Source organism: Nipponia nippon, unplaced genomic scaffold (genome assembly GCF_047370975.1).
Source record: "Nipponia nippon isolate SJK-2023a ecotype South Korea unplaced genomic scaffold, ASM4737097v1 scaffold_7, whole genome shotgun sequence".
NCBI classification, from domain to species: domain Eukaryota; kingdom Metazoa; phylum Chordata; class Aves; order Pelecaniformes; family Threskiornithidae; genus Nipponia; species Nipponia nippon.
The window spans coordinates 29,799-50,313 of NW_028262391.1; the positions used below are offsets into that span (position 1 = coordinate 29,799).

Genomic DNA, 20,515 nt, shown 5'->3' on the forward strand with positions numbered 1-20,515 from the left:
ACCTTCATCCCCCACTCACCTGCTCCTCTGTTTCATCATCACACCCCCCGCCCCCAGGGACGTTGGGGTGCCCCAAATGACATCATCACCCCCCAGGCCCCTCCACACTTTTTCATCACCCCCCCAAAAAAGGCACAAAACAAGGAAAACAGCCCCGACCGGCAGCTCGCTACTTTAATAATGCCGTTTACATATGTAGGCGCCCCCCGAAAAGGGGAGCTCCGCCAGAGAAATAAAATGGGGGCAGCCCCCCCCAGCCCCTGTCCCGCAAGCCGGCGGCTGCCCCACGCCGCGGGGGGAGCCTGCCAGGGGACGGTGACGCACCTCTCGCTCAGGCTCGGCTCTGCCGTGCTCCCCCTCCGTTCCCGCGCTGGGACGGGCTCCCCGGGGCAGCGAACCTCCCCGCTCCCTCTTGGCCCGGGGCTCTCCCCACCAGACAGCCCTCGCTGACGCACCCGCGGGGCACCCGCCGGAGACAGAGCCAGGAGCCTCCAGGCACGGGGCCGGCCCCTTACCCTCGGGACGCTTCACGACCGGCAGGCCAACCTGGGCCGGGGGCGACCTAGCGAGCATCACGAGACGCCTGCAACGAGACACCTGAAAAACAAAAATCCCAAGCGATATTTCCGCATGTGAAAAAAATAGCACAGCAGCGAGTAGAGGAATTCAGTCAGAGCAAGGGAGGGGAGAGCAGTTGAGCTCAAGGAGGATTCGAGGTAAGCAGGTCAGCTCAAAACACAAGAAGTCCTTTAAAAGCTAGAGCGACCTGAACGCTTCCAATCAGCATGAAGACTAACCGGTACGATTCCAAACACGTTCTTCGCGTAAAAGTACGCGCTCTTGCCGGCGTTGGAAAACGTCTCACCCCTTCCTTACGGCACGGCTGCAGGGAGACAACCCTGCGAGGCTGCAGGACAAGGGCGTACCGCAATCAGAATCTACGCTTACAGATCCGCCGCAACAGCTACGGTCCTCGCGCTCCTGCGCATCTTGCTGGCTCGGTCAATAAAGCTGGAAGCGAAGCGTAACGCTTTCGAGGGTAAAAGGAAAACCAGAGGACAAATCGCAGCAATTCGCTTCCTACTAAAAAAGCTGTGCGTGTGCTTACAGACATCCAATAAAAATACTTCTACTGGAGAAGGGCTGGATTTTCCTTTTGCGTTAATTTAACTTGCACAGCTGCGAATCGATACCAGCAGATTATCTGTCTCCAAGATACGCAGTTATCATTTGACCAGGGGTTTTTTGCGCCTTACGTCATTAGGAGCGACATCTGGCCAGCCGCGCTGCCCGAGAGAGATGCTACTGAACTGCCAGGGAAACGCACCCTTGGAAGCCAGACAGAAAGAAAAGTACTTCAGAGCACTCCGTCAAACGAGCGGGGGGGGGGGGAAAACCCGTAACGTTCAGTTGCCTCTCCTGGTCAACGTTTAGAACAAATACCTAACGGCTCAAATACACCTAAGCAATTGTACGCCACAGCTAGTTGGCAGTTAAAGTTGAAACAACGCCACAGCCAGTTGGCAGTTGCAGTTGAAACAATGCAAGGCAGTTTGTATAGACAATTTTAACTTTTTTTTTCTTCCTAAAGTTACATCTAGGGTAGAAAAATCAGTGAGAGAAGAGATCCCCCATACGGTTTTACTTTGCGGGCGGAATCCAATCCCCGGGGCTGCAATGCCTAAGGCTACCAAAAAGGACCGGCAGATTTGCTAACGCTTTTGGCTGCACCGAAGCACGCAGAGGAACGCGTGTTGATGACATCTCGGCTGTTGCACCTGAGAACCAGCGATGCCATCAACTTCCGGAAGACGTGCTGTGCTCGGCTCTTTGGAAGCAAACGGACTTTTCTTTCTCTTTTTTTTTTTTTTTCTTTTTTTTTTTTTAAGAGAGCGGAAAGTCTCGCTGCTGCTGACTTCTACTGCCAAGCGCATCATCTCTGAAGATCCCCACTCTGATGGGGAGTTCATAAAACACAACTTCTTTGAATGAGAAAGACTTCCATTCTGGAAAATCTCTTTCCAACTGAAGTAAGAAACCACACGCTGTAGGTTAAGGAAAAAGGACGCTGCCGAAGCAGTAACTCACCGAAACCACGTCAGGACTCGCTGTCGCTACTTACAAGGCTGGCAATGCTTCTCGGGAAAGCGACGCCGATTCCTCCTCTTTTGTCCACGTCTCTCCTTGGACCTGGATCGCTTTTAGTACGGACGCTAGTATCTCAGTAAGCTTTTCAAGTACTACTCTAAGATATTTTCAAAACTTACTGACTGAAAAAGCACACAACAGACGATCCCTCAGAAACATCTGTAACGCGACGCTTCCCGGACACGTCCGTGCTTTAAGCTACGATGGCAAGATAAGCAGGGCTCAAGAAACGCCATGCCGATGAGGCGACGCGTTCGAGACCCTCGGGAGGCTTACCGAGGGGCCCCATGATCACCAAGAGCTACGGAAACATCAAGACCCGAGAAAGCCAGGGTACGAGACACAGAAGACAGACTACGCAAAAGCAGAACACACAGACACAGGATGGAACCGCCCTGCCCAGCCAACGTCAGCAGCGTGCTAAGAACAGTAACCCGGTCCTTTTCCCTTCCCAAAGGAGACTGCTCCTGGACAGGCCTCTCCCCGACACCAACTTTATAACCCCTCCCTGCAATTCCTATCCTTGATACCTCCTCAGCCCTCACCCCGCAACTGAGCTTTCAGAGGGCCAGGGATCTGAATCCACCCTCAAAAAAGAAAAAAAGAAAACCACCACACACCGAACTAGAACATTCCTGCACTCACTCAGTTCCTCTTCATCATCTCAAAAAAACCCAAAAAAACAAAAAACAAAAAAACCCAAAACCTCCCAACCCAAAAACCCACAACACACTAACAAACTAAAACACAGTGCTGGTATTCAGCATCGGTCTGGTTACTGCCAACCGCTTCTGCGACACCCTCCTCCTCAAAAGCACCGCACCGCTCTGCTCCCCTGCTCCACGCCTGTTCTCAAGAAAGATGCTGCGGCTGTCGCTCGGTGCACCTAGGATGCCAGGAGACACAAAGTTCCCGTGGCGCTCGGGTGAAATAGCCAGCCCCGTGTGCCTCCCCTCTACCACCCAGCTCACCTCAACTTCTCAGCCGATTCTCAAGGCAGCCAGCACAGCTCCCACAAAACCAAACGGGAAATGATTAACCAACATGCCATTTCATACTTTACTATTAAATGACGACCCGGCTGACAACCACCTCGCCTCCTCCAGCCGCTCCTCAGCGGGAAGCTACGCCCCCTCCGAGGCTGTTAAAAGGGAGGACCCTAAGGAAAGAGAACAACACCTTGAAAACTAAAGACAGGGAACGGGATAAAAGCAAAAAACTTCAATAATGACGGGAATTAGGGCAACAAAGAGAAAAAAATGAAAACCGGGGACAGTGAACTAAAAGAGAGACGTAGGAAGACAATTGAAAAAGCAAAGGTACTAATAGAGACAAGGAAGAATTAAAAAAGGGAAACGGCAAACGGAATACAAGTAGACAGAAGCTTTTGTCGTGGTTTAACCCCAGCCAGCAGCTAAGCACCACACAGCCGCTACGGGGGAGAAAATTGGAAGGGTGGAAGTCAGAACACTCGTGGGTTAAAGGAAGAACAGTTTAACAATTGAAGGAAAAGACAACAGAATAGTAGTAATAGTACTAGTAGTAATAATAATAAACCGATAACAGTATACAAAGCAAGCGATTCACTCTACAGGTGCTCACCACTCGCCGACCGATGCCAAGCACGTCCCCGAGCAGCGATCGCTGACTCCTGGCCAACGACCCCCCGTTTCCCTACCGAGCGTGACGTCACACGGGAGGGAACAGCGCTTCGGCCGGTGCGGGTCAGCTGAGCTGGCTGTGGCGCCTCCCAGCTTCTGGCGCACCGGGCAGAGCACGGGAAGCTGAAAGGTCCTTGAGCGGTGTAAGAGCTACTTAGCGACAAACAAAACGTCAGTGCGTTACCAACATTGTTCTCGTCCTAAATCCAAACCGCAGCACTGTGCCAGCTACTAGGAAGAACCTTAACTCTCTGCCAGCCGAAAGCAGGAGGCTTTGAACAGCAAGGGCGATGGAAGAAATAAGGAAAAACTTAATCAATAGTGACAGGGAGCTCCCTCGGAGAAGGAAAATTTAGAAAGCGAGGGCACTAAGGGAAGAGAAGAAACAATTAAACCCAACTAAACCCCAAGGGGAAAAGTCAACATAGAACACTGAAAAAGCAACAGGGATTAGGGAAATAAATGGGAAAATTAAAAAACAGGACAGCGAACTAAAGGGACGGAGAAGGAAAATTCAAAAAACGAGGGCCCTAAGGAAAGACAAGAAAGAATTAAAACATAAATACAGGGGAATAAAGGCAGCAAAGAGGACAACAGGAGACAGGAGAGTGCTTAAAGGAAGCGGCGATTAAGAACATCAGGAAGTGATTTAAAAACCCGCATCGGTGAACTAAAACGGAGACGGAAAAAAACGGAAAAAGACTGAAAATTATTTTTGAATCATTTATATAATACAGCAGATATAGGTTTGTATTTGGAAATCCTTCTTTTTATATATATATATGAATTCTGTATATATACATATGAATATTATTTTTCAATATATATATATATATATAAAGGCGAGAGAGTTTTCTCTACTGCAATGCCTCACACCCGTATTTACAGTTTTGAACGTTTTTAATCACACACATGAATTTTCGAGGCCGATTCCTCCTCTTTTGTCCACGTCTCTCCTTGGACCTGGATCGCTTTTAGTACGGACGCTAGTATCTCAGTAAGCTTTTCAAGGACTACTCTAAGATATTTTCAAAACTTATTGACTGAAAAAAGCACACAGCTTCTATGACGAAAACAAAGCCTGTTTCTTCTGAACGCCTGAACTCTCACAATCGGCGTCTTTCCTCTTTTAGGACGCAACTATTGTCCCAATATCATTTCCTAGTAAGCGCACAGAAACAGAAGATTGCGCTTTCAGGAAGGCAAAATAAACGGAGGGAAGTCGGCTTTGCACAGGCAGAACACGCTCCAGCGCAGACCTTCTTTTCCTTTTAGGATCTGCGTTACAATAGTTCCTAGAAAAACTACAGAAGGAAGGAGAGCTGGCGCATTCTTGACGTTAACTTTGAAGTCCATGCTACAAGCGCCTTAGGAAAAACGCGGACACGCATCGCGGACGTACCTTGTACTCGCAGACCGCTACGCAGCCTTTCCGTCCGTCTTGCGCTTTCACGGCAGAAGAAAGGGCGACCACGGTGAAACGGCGGCAGCTGACACTCTGCTGAGAGAGGAAAAAAAACCTGTAGCATAAAGCTGGGGAGGAGTCCCAAGCTGCCCGGTTTTGTGAAGTCTTGCGAAGGCTACAGCCGAGCAAAGGAAAAAAGAGCCGTTTGGAACATAGTGCCAAACAACATTCGGCAATAAAACTCGGAGGCGTTTGACACGCGCCCATTTTTTGGTAACTTGCTATTTGCTTCCTGTTATCGTTGTTCTTCCTTCAGAACCTCTACTTGGAGCCAACTTCTTTGCTACCGGTTCAAGCGTTTCCCTTCCTGGTATTACTAGCACACGGGCCCAGGCAAGTCCCTGAACTGCTCTTCCGAACTTCTCCAAACGACAATTGCAGCCACAAAAGAGGACTTCAAGAGAGGAAAAGGAGAGGCCGGGCAGCAAAAGAGCTCTGCAGGCTGCCACCAGGCAACATTCCACTCTTTTTTTTTTTCTTTTTTTTCTTTTAAATCCACCCCCCCGCCCCCAAATACAAACAAAAAAACCCCATGACCTTGTATTTTTTTCCCTTTGGGAGCTCACCCCTGTCTCAGCACAGTGTCCTCCACAGAGCAGGAAGCGCAGACGATCTGTATCCCGATTTGCACGCGACGAACCCGTGTTCAGAAGAAATAGGCCAGATCTGTAAGACCGGTGTTATTTTGGGGGTTTTAACAATCACAACGCAATTGCATCGACCGACGCGTTTGTGAGAAAACTCCTTAACTTCTAAACGTAGCACCTCCTTGGGTAAAAAAACGTGTGCGAGACTGAAAAAAAGGGATGATTCAGAGCTCCCGCTCACGATGGAGCCGTGGCGAAAGGAATGAAAGTGAAGACAAACAGCAGCAACACGAAGTGAAATTCGGCTTTAATTCTAGGCACGTGCTTAAGAGACTCTCCAAGCCCACACCTCAATCCTAGGAGCGACTAGCCCTTTTCTGGAAGGACAAACTTTGTTACTTCAAAGTCCTAGACCGAAGGCTCCACGGAACAGAACGTGCACCGAGCCACAGGCCACCGTGCCATCGACGCTCTGATGGCAAAGAAAAACCAAGGAAAACTAAAGTTTAAAGATCGGTTTCCATCGCGTTTCATTCCTTACGTTTCCACTGGCACCTAGGTGCTCCAAAATGAACTCTACTGACACCGCATGTTACTAACAATTTAGTTCTGCGTATCAAAACAACAGGCTATTTCCAGCTCGCCCATCAAAGTAGCACGACCGACCAGAAGAGAAACACCGGACCCTAAAGAAGGGAACAGGCAGCTCTTCATTTCTCCTAGAGGAAAGTCTGTTCTTTTGCCCGGAAGGCAAACAGCCGAAACTGCCAAGGGAGCACTGCAGGAACGCGGCGCGCTCTCTCAGCTGCAATTTGTCATCGGCTTTTCTGCACGGGCAGCGGCTTTGCCTTTCCTCTGGCTTTGATGTGGCGCCCCTGGAGCGTCCTTGACCCGGCAAGGGTTTCTCCCCGCTCCCGCAGCCCCAGACACGCGATTACCTGAGCGCAGAGCGGAATCACCCACGCGGGATTTTCTTCCCGGGACGCAGAAGGTGACGCTGGGAAAGGAGGAGGCAAAAACCGAAGCGGTTTGCCCGGCAGCCACGGCCCTAGAAACTACACCTCCCGGCATGCCCCGGGGAACCAACGTGGCCGACCAAAAGCCCCGGATGCCAGGGGATGCAGCCCTCCGTGCTTTGGGATCCTGCGGGGACACCGTTCACCGCGCCACCGCCGCACGTGGAAGCCCCGCCGAGCCCCCAGCGCGGCTCCGGGCAGCCCCCGCCACCGGCTGCAGCCGGCCCCCCACGACCGGCGCCGACCCGGCGCCCTCCCACTGCCCAGCCCCGAAGCGGCTCGGCACCCGGCCCCGCACCGGCGCGGTGCCCCCCCGCCGCCCGGCCCCGGACCGGCGCGGTGCCCCCCCGCCGCCCGGCCCCGGACCGGCGCGGCGCCCGCCCGGCCCCGGCGCGGCGCCGCTCGGCACGGAAGCCCCCTGCCGCCCGGCCCCGGACCGGCGCGGCGCGGCGCCGCCCGGCTCAGGACCGGCGCGGCGCCCCCCCCACCGCCCGGCTCCGGACCGGCGCCGCCCCCGCCCCACTCCGGGCTGATCTCGCCCCCGGCCCCGACCCGGCGCGCCCCCCCCCTCGCCCGGCCCCGGGAAGCCCCGCCCGCCCGGCTCCCACACGGCGCCGCACCCTCCCTGCTCCGTGCCTCCCGCCGGCCCGGCCGCTCCCCCCCCAGGCACCGCCGCCCTTCTCGGGACTTTCCCCGCTCACCTCCTCCCTGCCTGCAGCCGCAGCCCAACGACTGCTCCGCTCCGCCCCGCCCCGCCCCGGGCTCCCGCTGGCCCCTCCGCGGGGGGAAGCTGCGCCCACCGCGCGATGCCCGCCCGCGACGCACCGCGCATGGTCTGGGAGGAATTCCAGTTTAATCTCTGTGGGCTGGACGACCTTCTGTATCATCCAGGGGACTTCTCGTTTCACCTCTATGCTCTGGAGGGCCTTCTCGATGGTCTGGGTGGACTTTCGCTGTCATCTCTATCGTCTGCGGAGCTGCTCTATACTCCGGGAAGACTTCTGGTTGCATCTCTATCATGTGAAGGACAGTCTTTCGAATCTGGGATGACTTTCTGTCTCCTCTCTATGCTCTGGAGGACCTTCTCGATGGTCTGGGTGGACTTTCGCCGTCATCTCCATGGTCTGCGGAGCCGCCCTATACTCCGGGAGGACTTCCGCTTGCATCTCGATGGTCTGAAGGACAGTCTTTCGAATCTGGGACGACTTTCTGTCTTATCTCTATGGTCTGAACGACCTTCTCTGTGATCCGGGAGGACTTTGTCGGCCATTTTGGTGGTTTGGACGAGTTATTTTTTTGCCGGGGGGGGTTTGGTTTTTTAAGCTTTTGTGTGCTCTGTGCAGCCGCAGCCCAACGACCGCTCCGCTCTGCCCCGGGCTCCCGCTGGCCCCTCCGCGGGGGAAGCTCCACCCACGGCGCGATGCCCGCCCCCGATGCACCTCGCATGCGCTGGCAAAGCTCCGCCCTCCCAGCGGAAAACCCCGCCCTCTGCAGCCAAGCTCTGCCCTGCACACAGCACGCATGCGCCGGTGAAGCTCCGCCCCCTCGGCAAAGCTCCACCCTCCCATGGCAAAGCTCCGCCCCCCCGCAGCAAAGCTCCGCCCCTGAGACAGCGCGCATGCGCAGACAAAGCTCCGCCCTTCACAGCAAACCTCCGCCCTCCCACGGCAAAGCTCCGCCCCCCGGCGGCAAGGCTCCGCCCCCGACGCATCGCGCATGCCCTCGTCAAGTTCCGCCCTCACCCGGCAAAGCTCCGCCCTCACCCGGGAAAGCTCCGCCCTCACCTGGCAAGGCTCCGCCCTCCCCGCGGCAAAGCTCCGCCCCGAGGCAGCGCGCATGCGCGGCAAAGCTCCGCCTTTCACATCAAAGCTCCGCCCCCATGGCAAAACTCCGCCCCAAGACAGCACGCATGCGCCGGTTAAGCTCCGCCCTCACACGGCAAGCTCCGCCCACGCGCGGCAAAGCCCCGCCCTTCAGAGCAAAGCGCCACCACCCCTCGGCAAGGCTCCGCCCCCGAGACAGCACGCATGCGCCAGTGAAGCTCCGCCCTCGCACGGCAAAGCTCCGCCTTACCACCGCTAGGCTCCGCCCCCCCCCGCGGCTAAGCTCCACCCCAACACAGTGCGCAGGCGTGGTCTCCAGGGGCGGGGCCTGTCGCTAGGGGTGGTGCCCTTCCCCTGCCCGGGGGCATCCAGGGGCGGGGCCCGGCGCTAGGGGCGGGGCCGCTCCACACCAGGACCGGGGCATTCGGCGGGGCGGGGCTGCAGCGGAGGCGGACGCCGCGGGGCGGGGCTGCAGCGGAGGCGGACGCGGCAGTGCTAGCAGCGGCAAGCGCCTCCCGTGCGGCGAGAGCGGCGCTTCCTTACCGGGAGGCAGCAACGGCTGCGGCGGCAGCACCCCGCGGCCACCGCGCTGTCGCATGCCCGTTACCGGCCACCGGCACCGGCGACCACGGGGACGCCACCGCCCCTGCGCGGCTCCCGCCCTGCAGTACCCGCTTTTGGCCGCCAGGCGGCAGCACCACACCAAGCCCGGCGCTCCGACCGCGCCCCGCGGGGAGAAAGGACTCGCCCCCCGGCCCGCCTGGGGCCGCCCGCAGCCGCCGCCGCCGCCGCCGCCGCCTTATGGGGGGGCGGGGGGTGTCACAAGCCTCGCCCTTCTCTGCCCCTGCTCCCGCTCACAGCCCACGCAGCCACAGCCATCGCCTCGCCACCAAAAAGCACCCAAGCGGCTCGAGCATTTCAGTCCTCTGCACTTGACAGCTTGCAGCGGCTGCTGGCCCTTTCTCTCCGCGCCCCCCACCCCAGCACCCAGCCGGGGGACGCAGCACAGGGAACCTGGTCAATACCTTTGCCTTGCCTCGGCTTTTTTGCCCCCAGAAAAAGCCCCCGGGAGTGCTGGATTCATCTGCATGTGGCATCAGGGGTGGGAGAGTGACACCAGCGAGTCAACAGACCCTGGAGAGATTTTAGTAAAAAAAATAAAAAGATCAGAACCAGAAGGGTAAAAGTGAGAACATTCATGGATTGAGATAAAAACAGTTCAACAACCACAACCACCATTACAGAAAAGAGGAAAACTAAAAATCTAAGAGAAAAACAAAAGCCAATGCAGACAAGCCATACAAATGAAAACAATTGCTCACCACCAAGCGACTGATGCTCCGCCAGTCCCTGAGCCGCAGCCCCCCGCCAGCCTCCCCCCTCATTTTATGGCTGGACATGACGCACACGGTGCGGGATGTCCCCTTGGTCGGCCGGGGTCCGCTGTCCCAGCCCCCTCCCCTCCCAGCTTTCTGTGCCCCCGCCTGCTCGCCGGCGGGGCAGGGTGAGGAGCAGAAAGGGCCTTGACTCTGTGCAAGTGCTGCTCGGTGACTAAAACATCCCTGCGTGTGTTATCAACACTTTTTCCAGCACAAATCCAAAACACAGGGGCAGGGAGAGTGGGATGGGCGCAGGGTGCAGGTGGTGTCTTGCGGAAACAGTAATTTTCCAGTTCACAAAACTACTAAATGCTTGTGCCTTGGGAACGGAATTTGGGAGGGAGCTCAAAGAGATGAAAGTGTTTGTATAAGTAACAAACTGTGGGCAACTAACGGCTCCAGCCTTGAGGAAGAGCTCACAGACTGATAAAAGGGAGCATCTCAGCACCAAAGACTGGACGGTGGCCAGAGAAGCGTGAAGTTTGATCAAACTGCAGAAAGTGGGTGAAAGGTAAACGTGGCGAGGGGAGATTGTGACCGCCGACTCAATTCAGGACGAAAAAGACTTGCCCCCCCACCTGAAAGGGGCACACCTGCTAATTTACATAGCAAGCGAGGCTAATTTAAGTACAGCAAACCAATAGTGTATGAAATGTTAATCGCCAGCCGATAAGTGTAAATTTAGGCAGGTTTATACCGATCTTGTAACCTGAGAAATACACTGCCGTTTTGTGTGAGGGTGTGCCTGATTTGTGGGAAATCGCCAAGCACCCAGCTTTGCGCAGACCTGAAATAAGTGATCAATGTCTCTCCTGAGTGGGTGGTTATTGGGCCGTTGCACACCGGGCAAAGGATCCGCCTTTTGGACAACAGTTTTGGCGACCGCGATGGGACAGCCGTGAAGCCTTGCCCGGAGCGACTCGCCGGCCACCGGAGGGGAGAAGCTGTTCTTCGGATTCCAGCGCGCGCCGACCTGTTTGTTCGGGGACTCTGCGAGTGCTCTCCCTGTCCGGAGCGGGCAAACGACTCAAAGGTGCAGCGCGTAAATTAGAGACACTGTAAGGGGAGCTGTATAAACGGTAAAAGTAAGAGGTATTCGTGAACGCTTGACAGTGATGACTGGAGTGCCTGAAAAAGGGGATAAGACCATTCTTTTTGGGTAAAAATATGGGAGCGGGACAAGGGGCAGGAAAGTCTGCTGAACCTCCCCTTTGCTCTCCGTTAGGATACATCCTGCAATACCGGAATAAGTTTGGTGGGGATCCCCTAAGTAAAAGAAAGTTAAAAGAATACTGCAGTCAATGGTGGCCGATGTATAAATTGGATGATGGGGAAAAATGGCCGGATATGAGAACTCTGAATTATAATACTATTTTGCAGCTCGTTATTTTGTAGAAGGCAGGATAAATGGGATGAAATACGTGGATTTGTTCTTTTCTTTAAGAAATGATTATAAGACAACAAGAAAATGCAAATTGTTGGTATCTGATTCAAATGTCTTGATGACGGAGTATAAAAATAAATTGCCTCGGTGTTGTTCTGCTTCTAGCATTGGGAAAAGGTGTTTGAAAGTGGAAGCTGGAGAAGAGGATGCGCAGCTGATGGTGTCCCCGGGAAGGGAAGGGGACAGTGTTGGTGGCAGGGAGAGAAGCAGCGAAGGACGTGAGTCCTATTGTGGGCAGAACTCGGGCGCAGCAGAACCCTGTAATTCGGGCTCCGTTGCGCCAGGCGGTAGGACCGGACGGAACGCCTGTCTCTGTGACAGTACCTTTTTCAGCCTCAGAGTTAATGAATTGGAACGAGTCTGCTGGGTCATATCGGGAAAATCCGGAAAAAATGTATCGGTCCTTTAAATTGATAATTGAAAATCATAACCCGGATTGGAAAGATATGCAGGCGTTGCTTAATACTTTATTTCTCCCTGAGGAGAAGAGAATGGTGTTAGGAAAAGCTCCAGAGGACAATATGAGGTTAAATACCAGGGGCGGTCCGGGTCATTTTATGCCAATACAAGAACCAGATTGGGATCAGAATATTAGTGCGGACAGATTGATGATCAAAAGGTATCAGCAGTTAATTTTGTGTGGGGTAAAGCAGGGGGTACCTAGACCCAAAAATCTTGCAAAGTTGTATCAGGTGGTTCAGAGTAAAAATGAAGACCCTTCTGCTTTCTATGAGAGGCTGTGTGAAACTGCTAGAAAATGGATGGATTTGAATCCGGATGATGAAGCAAATGGGAGGATGTTCAGTATGGTGTTTATTGGGCAGTCGGTGCAGGATATAAAGAGACTGTTACGGAAAGTCGATGGGGACAGGGGTATGTCAATAACTGGGATGAGAGAGAAAGAAAAGAGAAACAGAATAGAATGAAGTTGCAAGCATCTTCGCTGGCAGCAGCAATAAATGGGAATAATAGTAGAAGGAAAGGTAGGGGTGGAAGTAGAGTAAGAGGGGGACGAGGCGGAATGACGCCGGGAAGAGGGTCACAAAACCTAACCCTGGTGGGTCCAAAGCACCGTGCAGCCTGTAAACAGGAGGGACGCTGGAAGAATGAACGCCCGAGCCCAAAGGGGCTAGAGGAGCAGGATCGGGTAAGAAATGCCCACCTTATGGCGTCAGAGGATTCGCACGATGAAGGAAGGGCACCGGGGGAAAACATTAAGGTCTCCCCAGCTGATCCCCTGGTTTCAGTTCAGCTGGCGAATCAGACGGTTAAATTTTTAGTTGACATAGGAGCAATATATTCTCTATTAAACAGTTGTAAAGGACCTATGAGTAAATTCTCAATGTCAGTAATTGGTGCCACGGGAAAATGAGAGATTAGAACTTTCTTTCAACCGATCAAGTGTGAAATTGGAAACAAAGCACTTACACATGAATTTTTGTATATGCCAGAATGTCCCCTACCTCTGATGGGAAGGGATTTATTGAATAAATTGGGAGCACAGATAACTTTTTCATGAGAATAAAGTTCAATTGCATATTCCACAAAATAACGCCTGGGAGGCACAAGCATATATGTTACAGGAATTGTCAGAAACGAAGAATGCTGAAAATAAGGAAGAACAAATTGAAGCGCCCTCTGAAATCATGAATGCAGCGGTTGCCTTTGAATGGGCAACTGAGAAACCTGGAAGAGCCAAATTGGCAGAACCGGTAAAAGTGGACTTGAAACTGGGAGCGAGGCCAGTAAGACGAGAACAATATTCCATGAAATTGGAAGCTCGGGTTGGACTGGAGCCTATAATTAATAATTTTCTAAAATATGGACTGTTGAGAGTGTCAATCTGAATATAATACCCTGATTTTGCCTGATAAAAAGCCACATTCGTAGGAATATCGATTAGTACAGGATCTAAGAGCTATTAATCAAATAGTGATTGCTGTACACCCGGTGGTGCCTAATCCCTACACTCTGCTGACACGATAGTTGATTCAAATGTTTATTTTACAGTGTTGGACTTAAAAGATGCTTTCTTTTGCATTCCATTGGACGAACAAAGTGGGAAGCTGTTTGCCTTTGAATGGGAGAGCCCTGCAACGGGACGCAAAGTGCAGTTCTGCCGGACAGTGCTTCCTCAGGGACTCAAGAATAATCCTACAATCTTTGGTAATGCATTGGCAAAAGAACTGGAACAATGGCAAGGTCAGAAGCCTACCGCTCCCTGGTTACAATACGTAGATGGTATCTTGTTGGGGGCAGACAGAGCTGAAGAATGTAAAGAGGCAACTATTAATCTATTGAAGTGTCTGGGGTTGGCAGGATACAGAATGCCACAAAAGAAAGCACAGATTATGCAGAAAAATGTAATTTATCTTGGATTAGAGATATCCCAAGGAAAAAGGAAACTGGGAGTTGAGAGAAAAGAGGCGATCTGCCAAATCGCCCTCCCCCCATCGAAAAGAGAACTCAGGGGATTTCTAGGAATGGCTGGATGGTGTCGCCTGTGGATACCTAATTTGGGGTTAATGGCTAAACCTTTGTATGAAGCTGTTAAGGGACCAGGAGGGCTATTGGAATGGACTCCAGAATGCCAGAAAGGATTTGATGAAATAAAAATCGCTCTCATGAGTGCTTTAGGTCTCCTGAATTTATCAAACATCAGGCACTGGGAGTGCTTGTACAAACTTTGGGAGACGAAAAGACCAGTAGCTTACTTTTCAAAACAATTGGATAAAGTAAACTCTGGATGGCCAGGGTGTCTGAGAGCGGTAGCAGCTGCTGTGTTGCCAATACAAGAGGCATGAAAATTGACTTTGGGACAGAAAATAACTGTTTATGTGGCACATGCTGTTGCAGCGGTGCTGGAGCAGAAAGGACATCATTGGCTATCCCCGAGCAGAATGGTACAAGACCAAGCAATATTGCTCGAACAAGAATATATAGCAATGAGAGTGTCCAGTGCCCTGACTCTGGCATTGCTGTTACCTGTACGTGAAAGGGAGGAATTGTCATATGATTGTCCACAAACCATCGAACAGGTGTACTCTAGTCGTTCAGACCTGAAGGATACTCCCTTGCAGAATCCCAACTGGGAGCTGTTCTCTGATGGAAGCAGCTTCGCCGTGAAAGGGGAACGGAGGGCTGAGTATGCTGCTGTTACCTTAGAAGAAGAAATAGAAGCAAGACCACTGCCAGTGAATACACCTGCTCAGAAGGCTGAATTAGTCGCTTTAACTCAAGCTCTGGAATTATCAGAAGGAAAGCGGGCTAATACCTATACTGATTCAAAATATGCTTTTGGAGTAATACATGCACATGGTGCAATTTGGAAAGAAAGAGGACTGTTATCATCACAAGAAAACCCAATAAAATACAGCAAAGAGATTATGAAATTACTTGAGGCACTTAATAAACCTAAAGAAATAGCAGTAATACACTGCAAAGCACATCAGTCTGGTCAAACTGATGTAATTAAAGGAAATCGAAAAGCAGATGAGGCTGCGAAAAAGAATTGCTCTATCAGCAACAGTGACAACCTTAGTTCCAGAAAGAATCTTAAAAACTGACACTCCTAAATATACAGAAAAAGAAGACAAGTTGGCTGAACTACTGAAATGCATTAAGACTGCCGAAGGATGGTGGGTGACTCCAATCGGACAATGTGTTGTAACTCCACAGATAACGAAGGAACTAACAGAACGAACACGTAAGAGCACACGTATGGGAACTGAAGCTTTAATTGAAACAGTAAGAGGTAGGCTGTAGGAATCAACATGATGCTGATTGCTAAAAGTGTCACACAACAACGCGCGGTTTGTGTCAAAAATAACCCTAAGATCCAAAGGACACCCCCTCCTGGAGAGGTAAAAAGATGTTTCACGCCTGGGGAATATTGGCAAATTGATTTTTCCAAATTACGTAACTGTAATGGATATAAGTATTTATTAGTAATTGTTGATACTTTTTCAGGATGGCCTGAAGCTTTCCCATGTCGCACCAACAAGGCAAGAGAAGCGGTAAAAACTTTGTTAAAGGAAATTATACCAAGATTTGGGGTACCAGGAGGGTTTTCTTCAGATCAAGGGCCTCATTTTGTTGCAGAAGTGGTTCAAGGGGTGTCAAGATTTTTACAACTTAAGTGGGATTTACATACTCCATGGAGACCCCGGTCCAGTGGAAAAGTAGAAAGGATGAATCAGACAACAGAGAGGCAGATTGGAAAATTGTGTCAGGAAACCCAGATGAAATGGATAGAAGTTTTGCCTCTAGCGTTATTAAGAATTAGAATAACCCCTGAAGTTAGAGAAAGAATTAGTCTATTTGAAATTTTGTATGGGAAACTTTACACAGTAAATTTAACAGGGAAAGGAACTCAGATGCACCTTAAGGGTGACCAAGTGTCGAGTGACTCTCTCTTGCCTGTGGCAAGGGTTCTCACTTCTCTCCATAGGCACGTCCAGCTGAGAACGCCTGTGCCTTTGGATTCAGCTGTACGCCCGTTTAAGCCAGGAGATCAAGTGTGTCTGCAGACCTGGAAAGAGGAGCCGTTGACAGAAAAGTGGAAGGGACCTGACCTTGTACCGTTAACTACAAACACTGCCGTGAAACGTCAGGGGATTGATACCTGGATTCACTACACCTGAGTAAAAGCGGCCCCTCCAAAGATGTAGAGAGTTGAACAAGTACAACCTTTGAAGTTAAAAATATGCAGAGACAAATGAACTGCACTTGGACTGATATTGAATCAGTTTTACATTTAGAGTGTACAAGGAAAAATTTTCTTGTATTGTCTTTTAGGAATAACATTAATACTGTTTCTGTGGTTTTTATACAGGTACACTACTTTCCTAAAGCCCAACAAGAGAAATATGGTGGTTACTTTTTTTTTCCCTTTCCTGAGTCAGGTACCCAAAGGGAACCAGGAGGGATGCTCTGATGCTTGGAGTCATAATCTCCACCTGGAAATGGTTGAAAAAGCTATGAAAATAGCTAATCGAACAAGTTGCTGGGTGTGTACCCATTTCCCAGAGCATGGCAATAAGGGAGTACCTTCAGTCAGAATACCAATTCCCTTCAATAAGTCCTGGAATAATTTGTGGGTAAAACCGAAATTCACAGGGAAAAAAAAAAAAGAGAGTGATTTTCAGACCTGGAATGTGTGAGATGTGTTAAGTGTATGACAACAAATAAGACCAGGTCACCTGGTAACACGTCGGTAGAGCGTTACCCGTGCTGTGAGCGGCCAGTGCAGTCACAAGGAAAGACACGACAGAACGGTTGTGGGAACGTTCCGAAGGCAGCGGCCGGTTTTGGCCATGTGGAAAGAAGGCACGGGAAGTCTTGCCACCCAGTTGTCTGGGACTTGCACCCCACGTGCGGTTGTCCCTAACATTACCATAATGAATGAAATAAACACAGGGCTATGGGTAAGAACATGTATGAAAAGGTACCAAAGAAGCCATGATCCATTAACTGATCGACCAGCTGCCTTCCATTCATTTGTCAGGTGGTTTCTGCCTTGGTTAGGAGTTAGAGAACTTGAAAAAGCAATAGTGACTATTTCAGCACTTATTGAAAACAGAGAATGCGACAGCTGACGCTATCAAAGCCTTGCAAGGGAAGCGTCAGAGATTGCAGAAGTAGCTACCCAAAATAGGATGGCATTGGATATGCTATTGGCTTCTCAAGGAGGGGTGTGTGCAGTGATCAATACTGGTTGTTGTGTATATGTGGATCAAAGTGGGCGAATCTCTACTGATTTAAATGAAATTTGGCAACAAACTAAAATCTTACATGAAATTCAAAAAGATGATGCATCTTCAGGATTCAGAGAGACTTGGGAATGGTTAACTTCCTGGTTCCCTGATTTAAACCTATGGATCAAGAGATTACTGGCATTATTAATAATAATCCTGTTAGCTTTTGTATGTCTGTATGTACTTCTACAATGCACCTGTAGGTGTTGCTTGGCCAGCAATCCGGCACAAAAATGACTTATCTAAGGAATACCCTTAGACAAGTCTCAAAAGGGGGAAATGATGTCAGAAACAGTAATTTTCCAATTAGCAAAACTCCTAACCGCTTGTGCCTTGGGAACGGAATTTGGGAGGGAGCTCAAAGAGATGAAAGTGTTTGTATAAGTAACAAACTGTGGGCAACTAACGGCTCCAGCCTTGAGGAAGAGCTCACAGACCGATAAAAGGGAGCATCTCAGCACCAAAGACTGGACGGTGGCCAGAGAAGCGTGAAGTTTGATCAAACTGCAGAAAGTGGGTGAAAGGTAAACGTGGCGAGGGGAGATCGTGACCGCCGACTCAATTCAGGACCGAAAAGACTTGCCCCCCCACCTGAAAGGAGCACGCCTGCTAATTTACATAGCAAGTGAGGCTAATTTAAGTACAGCAAACCAATAGTGTATGAAATGTTAATCGCCAGCCGATAAGTGTAAATTTAGGCAGGTTTATACCAATCTTGTAACCTGAGAAATACACTGCCGTTTTGTGTGAGGGTGTGCCTGATTTGTGGGAAATCGCCAAGCACCCAGCTTTGCGCAGACCTGAAATAAGTGATCAATGTCTCTCCTGAGTGGGTGGTTATTGGGCCGTTGCACACCGGGCAAAGGATCCGCCTTTCGGACAACAGAGGGAGCGGGTGGGGGGTGTCGGAGTTTGGGTGGGGGCAATGGGCAGATGGGGGGTGCAGGCAGCGCCCCAGGGGTCCAGAAGCAAAGGGGCTATGGGAGGGGGGAGCAGGGGAGTGGGGGCACGAGACTGGAGGGCAGGGGACGCGGGGGGCACGTCACGGGCAAAAAAAAAAACCCGCACGGGGGGAAAAACCTTGTGTGGGGGGACGTTTGGGTGGAGAGCACTTGGGAGGGCGCAGAGACAGGCAGAGGAGGACGGGGGGGCAGAGACGGACATGGACGGACAGCGGCTGTGTGTGGGTAGAAAGGTGCACGGGGGGACACGGGTGGGGATGACCTACACCAGGGGGTCCGCCCGGCATAATCCACAGCAGATAACTCACCTGGGATAAGCCGCAACGGATATTCCGCTCCGGAGAAGGAATCCACGCCAGATAATCCCCAGCAATGCCCCTCAAACTGCCAGCGGTTCACCCCAAATTTGGCCCAAATTAGCAGTGGTTTTTGGTGGGTTTTGGTTTGTTTTTTGGTTGTTTGTTGTTTGTGTTGTTTTTTTTTTTTTTTGCTTTGACATAATACAAAACTTGGGATTTTCTGCTTTCCAAAATATTCAGTTCTGGGGTTTTCCGGCGCTTTTCCACAACATAACAATGGGTCATTTTTGGTTTTGGTTTTCTGCATTAACATGGGGGTGGCAGTGTTTGCTTTCCAGCTGCACAAATCCAGGCAGATTCGGCTTTCCTGGGAGCCCCAAACTGTGTTGCTCCCCCCCTCCAAATTGTGTGGCCGCGCAGGGGAAAGTCCCCGTAAACCTTCTGTAGCATAGACGTTTACACTTACGTAGCTAGTTACACATACACATATTCAGGCAACAGATACCTTTGATGCATATTACCTGTTTACACTATTATATCTATTGACATGTATGTGGCTATTTACACTTATTATATAGAACATCTATTTAGATGAGCTGGCTGTTTAGACTTGGATATTTTGACACTTTGATATCTTAGACTTCCCTCTTTAGACTTAGATACCTACTTACAATTCCATCTCTTTAGACTTAGTTCTGTTTACACTTCTATATAACCTTTTACTCTGTGACACACGGTGAGCGTAGAGAGCTCTACCTATCCAGACTTTTCTCTGTTTTAAATTCCTTCATATCCATCATCTCTTTTTGCATTTTAAACTCATTTATTTCTTAACATATAGACAAGTTCTTTTTTATTTTAAAACCCTATCTATCTCCATTTAGATTTTTTAATAGTCTAAAATCCTTTATATAATATAGCAGATACAGGTTTGTATTTTGAAATCCTTTTTTTATATATATATAAGTGAATATTATTTTTTTATATATATATATAAAGGCGAGAGATTTTTCTCTACTGCAATGCCTCACACCTGTATTTACAGTTTTTAATGTTTTTAATGAATTTTCAGGCATTTTGGGGCTGTGACCCCCCCTCCTCTGGGAGGAAACCTCCCTGTGACACCTTCATCCCCCACTCACCTGCTCCTCTGTTTCATCATCACGCCCCTGCCCCCAGGGACGTTGGGGTGCCCCAAATGACATCATCACCCCCAAGGCTCCTCCACCCCACCCCACCCTTTTAATTCACCCCAAAAAAAAGGCACAAAAACAAGGAAAACAGCCCCGACCGGCAGCTCGCTACTTTAATAATGCCGTTTACATACATAGGCGCCCCCCCGAAAAGGGGAGCTCCGCCAGAGAAATAAAATGGGGGCAGCCCCCCCAAACGGTTGCAGCCCCCCCCAGCCCCTGTCCCGCAAGCCGGCGGCTGCCCCACGCCGCGGGGGGAGCCTGCCAGGGGACGGTGACGCACCTCTCGCTCAGGCTCTGCTCTGCCGTGCTCCCCCTCCGTTCCCGCGCTGGCTTGGACTTATCCAAGGGCTGCAGTCCTTTAGGAGTTTACCCGCTTCAAGTGGAGCCTGATCTACGAGCCAGTCTCTCCAGGAGTATACCTGCTGCGGCACAGACTTCTCCACAGTCACTTAGAGGTGCACCTGTTCCAGCATGGCCTTCTCCACGGGCCACAATGCCTTCCGAGATATAATGGCTCCAGCATGGCCTTACCCACAGCCATGTTCTCTTCAGAAACAAACATACTCCAGCATGGCCTTACCCATGCCCACACGCCTTGAGGTGCTCCAGCATGAGCTCATGCACAGCCACCAATGCTTCAAGGCGTACCTGCTGCAGCGCGGACTCATCCACAGCCACAGGTGCTTCGAGGGGTACTTTCTCCAGCGTGGCCTTCTCCTTCAGCCACAATCCCTTCAGAGGTATACCTGCTGCGGCACAGACATAACCACGGCCACAGA

General features: G+C 50.9%; 1 long non-coding RNA gene across 3 annotated transcripts; it reads right to left on the reverse strand.

Moving 5' to 3' along the window:
• Window positions 1-1,409: 1,409 nt before the first annotated feature.
• LOC148050739 (uncharacterized) lies at window positions 1,410-7,056 on the reverse strand. Of its 3 annotated transcripts, XR_015700782.1 has the most exons (4): window positions 6,800-7,056; window positions 5,841-5,940; window positions 5,212-5,307; window positions 1,410-5,113 (listed from the first exon to the last, which is right to left on the reverse strand). It is a non-coding gene; the product is annotated as an uncharacterized LOC148050739 (long non-coding RNA). The 3 variants fall into 3 exon arrangements; XR_015700783.1 differs by having other exon boundaries at window positions 5,212-5,310; window positions 5,841-7,050; XR_015700781.1 differs by having other exon boundaries at window positions 5,841-7,047.
• Window positions 7,057-20,515: the final 13,459 nt, after the last annotated feature.